Raw genomic sequence first — 6,884 nt, forward strand, 5'->3', positions numbered from 1 at the left:
GCAGGAACCAGACGGCCAGGTTCCCGTGCTGGCTCCCCAACCTGGAGAAAGGTCTGCCTGTGTGACCTGGACAGCGACCTGACTGTTCCAGGTCTCAGTGTTCCCTCTGTTAAAATTGGACCAGTGACTGTGCCTAGCTCTTGGGGATGCCGAAGCATTGAGTGAGACGTGCAGCAAAGGGCCGGGCCAAGGCTCGCGCTTGGGTTTATCGATGGGCACGTACTGATTGGAGTCCACGCTCCAGGCTCAAGTGTGTCCCTGATCCACTGGAGTGCTCTGCCTCTTGCTGCCCAACCAACAGATGCAGGAACTCCCTGGGTACCAGGGAGGACAGGAGCCAAACCCTTCCAGGCAAAGGAGAGAGAGAGGGCCGGCTGGGCCAGGTGAGTAAACCAGCCTGACGCCTCCCCAGGAGACTCACCTGGATTCCCCCCTAGCCCCTGTGCGCATGAGGGTGGGGCTCAGCGGCAAGTTTGGGGAGCGTCTAGCGTTTTGCCTCCACATAATGCGTGTATGTGCTAAGTGTACTGTGCGGATAAAGAATAGAAGAGTGCTGAAGGTATAAACATGATGACCAGACGGGAGACTCATCCCCATCTCTGTCTGTTCTGGGCCTGCCAAGCTGCGCTGTTAGGATTGGAGGAAAGGCCAGTATGTTATCCCATCTCATCGTTGCCTCTAACACCTTGTTTTCACAGTTCCTCTCAGTGACTCTGGTGTCACCACAAGAAGTGTGTCCTTTGAAGGTATGAACCCGAAACTCCAGTGGGCTTCTCTGAAGTTAGTGGAGAGCTTTTCACCTACTTCAGTTAAATTGGCGGTGGGGATCTCATTGCTTGGAGAAAAACCTTGCACAATGAACGTGAGAACAGTTTTTTTTGGTCTGTTTTTGTTTTTTATTATATTGAAGGAGAGTTGATTTACAATACTGTGTTCGTTTCTGGTGTACAGCAAAATGATTCAGCTATACATACATGTATATGTATTCTTTTTCAGATTCTTTTCCACTATTGGTTTTTACAAGATATTGAAAATAGTTCCCTGTGCTATACAGTAAATCCTTGTTGTTTATCCATTTTTGTCTGTATCGGATGGTATTCCTGTGGGGTTGTTGGGAACTGTTTCATGGAGGAATAATAGGTGAACGGCCGCTAGTGCTGTGATGATGAAAGGGAGAATGAAGTGGAAGGCAAAGAATCGTGTTAGTTGGGGCTTCCCTGGTGGCGCAGTGGTTGAGAGTCCGCCTGCCGATGCAGGGGACACGGGTTCGTGCCCCGGTCCGGGAAGATCCCACATGCCGTGGAGCGGCTGGGCCTGTGAGCCATGGCTCCTGAGCCTGTGCTCCGGAAAAACCACCTCATTCATTTGACAAGGGTGGTGCCGATGTATGGGATTGCTGAAAGTAGGTTTGTGATAACAGTTGTGCCTCAGGATATTTGTTCTCAGGGTAGGACGTAGCCTATGAATGCAGTGGCTATGACTATAAGTAGCAGGATAATTCCAAGGTTCCATGTGTCCTAAAAGGCATAGGATCCACAGTATAGGCCACGTCCTACGTGGGCATAAGAGCAAATAAAAAACATGGAAGCTCCATTTGCGTGTACGTACAGGATGATTCAGCCGGAGTTGACATTTTGGCAAATATGTGTTACTGATGAGGAGGCAGTTGTTGTGTCTGGTGTGTAGTGTATTGCCAAGAATAGGCCTGTTAGGACTTGTAGGATTAGGCAGATGCCTAGTAAGGAGCCAAAGTTTCATCATGAGGAGATATTTGATGGGGTGGGGAGGTCAATGAATGTGTTGTTGAGAATTTTTATGAGCGGGTGGGTTTTTCGGGTGTTGGTCATTGGTGTTCTTGTAGTGGAATGGTAATGATGATTTTTCATGTCATTGGTCATGGGTGAAGTCCATGTGAGAATAATGATGACATGTATTTATTTTAAGCATTATTTTTGTGATTAGTTTTGTGGGGTTTCTTTGACGCCTTCTCCTATTTATGGGGGTCTAGGATTGATTGTGGGTGGTGGTGTTGGGTGTGGGATTGTGTTAAATTTTGGTGGTTCATTTCTAGGTTTAATGGTGTTTCTGATTTATTTAGGGGGAATATTGGTTGTGTTTGGTTATGCAACGGCTATGGCCACCGAACCCTGAGGTTTGGGTTTCTAATAAGGTTGTACTGGGAACATTTCGTTTAGGGTTCGTAGTAGAGTTTTTAATGGTACTTTATATTTTGAAGAATGAGGATGTGGAGATTGTGTTTGAGTTAATGGGCTGGGAGATTGAGTTATTTATGTTGCTGGTGATTCTGGGTTTTTCAGTGAAGAGGCTATGGGAATTGCAGCGTTATATAGTTATGGTACTTGGTTGGTGGTTGTTACGGGTTGGTCCTTATTTATTGGTGTTGTGGTTATTATGGAGATTACTTGGGGTAATTCAATAGGAGTATGCTGAGGAATGATAAAAAGTAGAGCTTGATAAGGCCTTTTTGATTTGAGACTAATGTGGAACATTTTAGTTGAATGAAGGCTGTATTCTTTGGTAGGATGGTTTCTAGTCAGATTAAGTCTAGTAAGGAAGCTGCTAATTTTTGGCTTATTAATAGATTTAGATGAGGAGGTAGGTGGTATATGATGGTGGGGAAGTATATCCTAAGAGAGTGGAGAACTTGGAGGAGTCTGATGGGTGTATATATTTTAAGTTTTGTGTGTTAAGGTTGATTTCAAATGCTAGTACGAAACCCAAGGTTGTTACTACAAGGGCAGTCAATTTTTTTTTTTTTTTTTTTGCGGTATGCGGGCCTCTCACTGTTGTGGCCTCTCCCGTTGCGGAGCACAGGCTCCGACGCGCAGCCCCAGCGGCCATGGCTCACGGGCCCAGCCGTTCCGCAGCATGTGGGATCTTCCCGGGCCGGGGCACGAACCCATGTCCCCTGCATCGGCAAGCGGACTCCCAACCACCGCGCCACCAGGGAAGCCCTAGGGGCAGTCAATTTTAAATGTAGGGGCATGGTTATTAGGGGGATGGTTGTTGGAGGAATGCTGTTGGAGATGAGGAAGGCAGCAAAAATACTACCGATAAACAGGCTCTTGATGGAGTTGATTAAGAGGGGGTTGTCTCTGAAGGAGAGAAGCGCGGCTGTCCTAGTAGTGCAAAGAAGATAGCGTGAGTGCTATAGATGGCTGTGAGGGAGGTAGCGGTTAGAGTTACTAATAGGGCTCAGGCGTTGGTATAAGACGTAGTGGCGGTTTCGATAATTAAATCTTTAGAGTAAAATCCGGTGAGAAAAGGTATTCCTGTTAGTGCTAGGCATCCAGTGATAAGGGCTGTTGCAGTGAAGGGTAAGGTCTCGAATAACGCTCCTACTTTGCAAACTCGTTGTCTAGGATGTGAATGATAGACCCAGAGCATAGGAGCAATACGGCTTTAAAGAAAGCGTGTGTGCAAGTGTGTAAAAATGCTAGATGAGGTTGGTTGAGGCCAATCGTTACTATAATTAAACCTAGTTGGCTGGAGGTAGAGAAGGCAATAATTTTTTTAATATCGTTTTGGGTGAGGGAGCAGATAGCTGTAAACTGGGTGGTAAGGGCTCCTAGGCAGAACATTATTGTTTGAATGAGTTTGTTGTTTTCTGTTAAAGGGTAAAATCGGATAAGTAGGAAAACTCCTGCGACAACCATTGTGCTTGAGTGGAGTAGGGCCGAGACTGGGGTAGGACCTTCTATTGCCGAAGGGAGTCAGGGATGAAGTCCAAATTGGGCTGATTTTCTGGCTGCGGCTAGTACGAGTCCCGTGAGGGGTAAGTTTAAAGAGTTTTGGCTGAGCATGAAAATGTGTTGTAGGTCTCATGCGTTTGTGTTAAATAAAAATCATGCCATTGATATGATGAATCCGACATCTCCCATGCGGTTATATAAAATTGCTTGAAAAGCAGCTGTGTTTGCGTCTGCTCGCCTGCGCCATCATCCGATAAGCAGGAAAGATATGATTCCTACTCCTTCTCATCCAATAAAAAGTTGGAAGAGGTTGTTGGCTGTAACAAAGATTAGTACAGTGATAAGGAAGAGGAGTAAATATTTGAAGAATTGGTTGATACAAGGATCGGAGTGTATGTATCACATTGAGAATTCTATGATGGATCATGTGATGAACAATGCTACTGGTACAACTGTGATTGGGAAGTGGTCTATTTTGAAGCTAAGTATTAGTTTGAGGGTTTGGATGGTAATTCACTGTCAGTTTGAGATGAATATTTCTTGGCCTGTGTGAAGGAATATTATTGTTGGGATTAGACTAGTAATGAAAGCACAGGAGACTTTTTTACATATGATGGGATTTGTTATTTTTATAGAAGTTCGTGCTAGTTATCATGATTGGAATAATTAGTATTAGTAATGTAATTAGGGCAAAAGAAGAGAATAGGTTTATTACTTTTATTTGGAGTTGCACCAATTCGTTGGTTCCTAAGACCAATAGATAACTACTGTCCTTTAAAAGTTTGAAAAAAACCATACTATTAGGTATGGGGACATGAATTAGCAGTTCTTGCATTCACAATCTAGTGTTTTTTTTTAAACTATAGCTACAGTACAGGGGACCGAGATGATCTTGGGGTTTAGTTTTAGAAGTAGAAGTGGAAAGATATGTAGGGTTATAAGAGCATGTTCTCATGTAAAGAAGGGTATAATGTTATTGACATGGTGTGTATGTTTGCCTCGTTGTGTTATGATTAGTATATACATGGAGTACAGGGTTGTAATCACAATATTCGTTCCTATTAGGATAATAGTGAGATTTGACCATGAGAAAGTTGACATGACTACGAACAGTTCTCCGATTAGGTTAATGGTAGGGGGTAGGGTGAGGTTTATTAGGCTTGCTAGTAGTCATCAAGTGGCTATCAGTGGGAGAAGAATTTGTAGGCCTCGGGCCAAGATTATGGTTCGACTATGAATTCGCTCGTAATTTGAGTTTGCTAGGCCAAATAGCATAGATGATGTGAGGCCAAGAGCAATTATTAGGGCGGTAGCCCCTATATAACTTCAAGGGGTTTGAATAAGGATAGCTGCGATAACGAGTGCTATGTGGCTGACTGAGGAGTAGGCCATGAGTGATTTTAGGTCTGTTTGATGTAGGCGGATAGAGCTAGTTATGATTATTCCTCATAAGGAAAGCATAAGGAAAGAGTATACTATATATTTTGTTAGAGGGTTAAGTATTGATATGATTTGCAGCATGCCATAACCCCCGAGCTTTAGTAGTATGGCTGCAAGGACTATGGAGCCTGTGATAGGGGCTTCTGCGTGTGCTTTGGGTAGTCAAAGGTGGAGGCTGTAAAGGGTCATTTTTGCTATAAACGCTATCATGCAGGCTAATCACATAAAGACGTTGGACCAGGAGATGGGTAGTGGTTGGGTTCAATATTGGAGTAATAGGAAATTTAAGGAGCCTGCAATGTTTTATAAATATGTTAATGCCACTAGTAATGGAAGTGATCCAGTTAGTGTATAGAATAGAAAGTAGAGTCCTGCATTAAGTCGTTCTGTTTGGTTACCTCAGCAGGTAATGATAATAAGGGTGAGGAGCAGTGTGGATTCAAATATAATGTAAAATAGGATTAGTTCTGTGGCATAAATGTTATGGTTAGAAGTGTTTGTAACATGATTAGTATCGTGAGGTAAAGTTTTTTTTTCTGATTAGTGGTTCTTTGAGTAGGTGGGATGGGCTAGCCATTAATATTAGAGGGAGGAGTCATACTGTTAGGATTAGTAGTGGTGTGGAAAGGGGGTCGGAGAAGAATGTTGATGATAGTTGAGGCTATTGTCGTTGAGCTGATTAAGAAGAAGTAGGCTTGTGAAGCTAATTAATAGGCTGTGGGTTGTGGAGTTGATTCAGATCATGTTTTTTTTGTTTTGTTTTGTTTTTTTGCGGTACACGGGCCTCTCACTGTTGCGGCCTCTCCTGTTGCGGAGCACAGGCTCCGGACGCGCAGGCTCAGCGGCCATGGCCCACAGGCCCATTTTTGATAGCCACGTCAGGGGTATTAGTATGTTGTGGGGATGATAGATTTTTAGCGTTGGAGAAGGTTGAGGTTTTGTACATAATCGGTCCCATATGTATTCGATACTATTACTAATAAGGCTGAGAGCTGCTTCGCAGGCTGCGAATACCGGTAGGACGATTGGTATTATGCTGGCTAAGGTGAAGTGCGAGTTTAAGATTGTTAGGGGGGCTTCCCTGGTGGCGCAGTGGTTAAGAATCTGCCTGCCAATGCAGGGGACACGGTTTCAAGCCCTGCTCCGGGAAGATCCCACATGCCGCGGAGCGGCTAGGCCCGTGAGGCCTACTGAGGCTACAGGCTCAACTACTGAGCCTGCGCGTCTGGAGCCTGTGCTCTGCAACGGGAGAGGCTGTGACAGTGAGAGGCCCGCGCATCGCGATGAAGCGTGGCCCCCTCTTGCCGCAACTGGAGAAAGCCCTCACACAGAAACGAAGACCCAACACAGCTAAAAATAAATAAATTAATTAATTAATTAAAAATAAATTTAAAAAAGAGATTGTTAGGGCTGCTAGGATAAACAGTGATAATATTATACCTTGTAAGCAAAGTAGTGAGGATATTAGATGGGATCGGTTTATTAGTAAACCTATAAGGGATATGGTGAAGGTTATTATAATGTTTATATGTACTAGAGACACTTGGTAGTTATGAGTTTAATCACAATCTAATGAGTCGAAATCACTTGTTTTATTTTAAACTAAATACCATGTTCAGCCCACTCCAAGCCCTTTTGAGTTCACTCGTAGGCCAGGCTGGTTGCTAGTACCGAAATTAGAAACAAGGTTATGATAAGTATTGTTTCTAGGTTGTTTGTTTGGTTTGCTCA

This window comes from Lipotes vexillifer, unplaced genomic scaffold (genome assembly GCF_000442215.2).
Source record: "Lipotes vexillifer unplaced genomic scaffold, Lipotes_vexillifer_v1.1 scaffold645, whole genome shotgun sequence".
Lineage (NCBI taxonomy): Eukaryota > Metazoa > Chordata > Mammalia > Artiodactyla > Lipotidae > Lipotes > Lipotes vexillifer.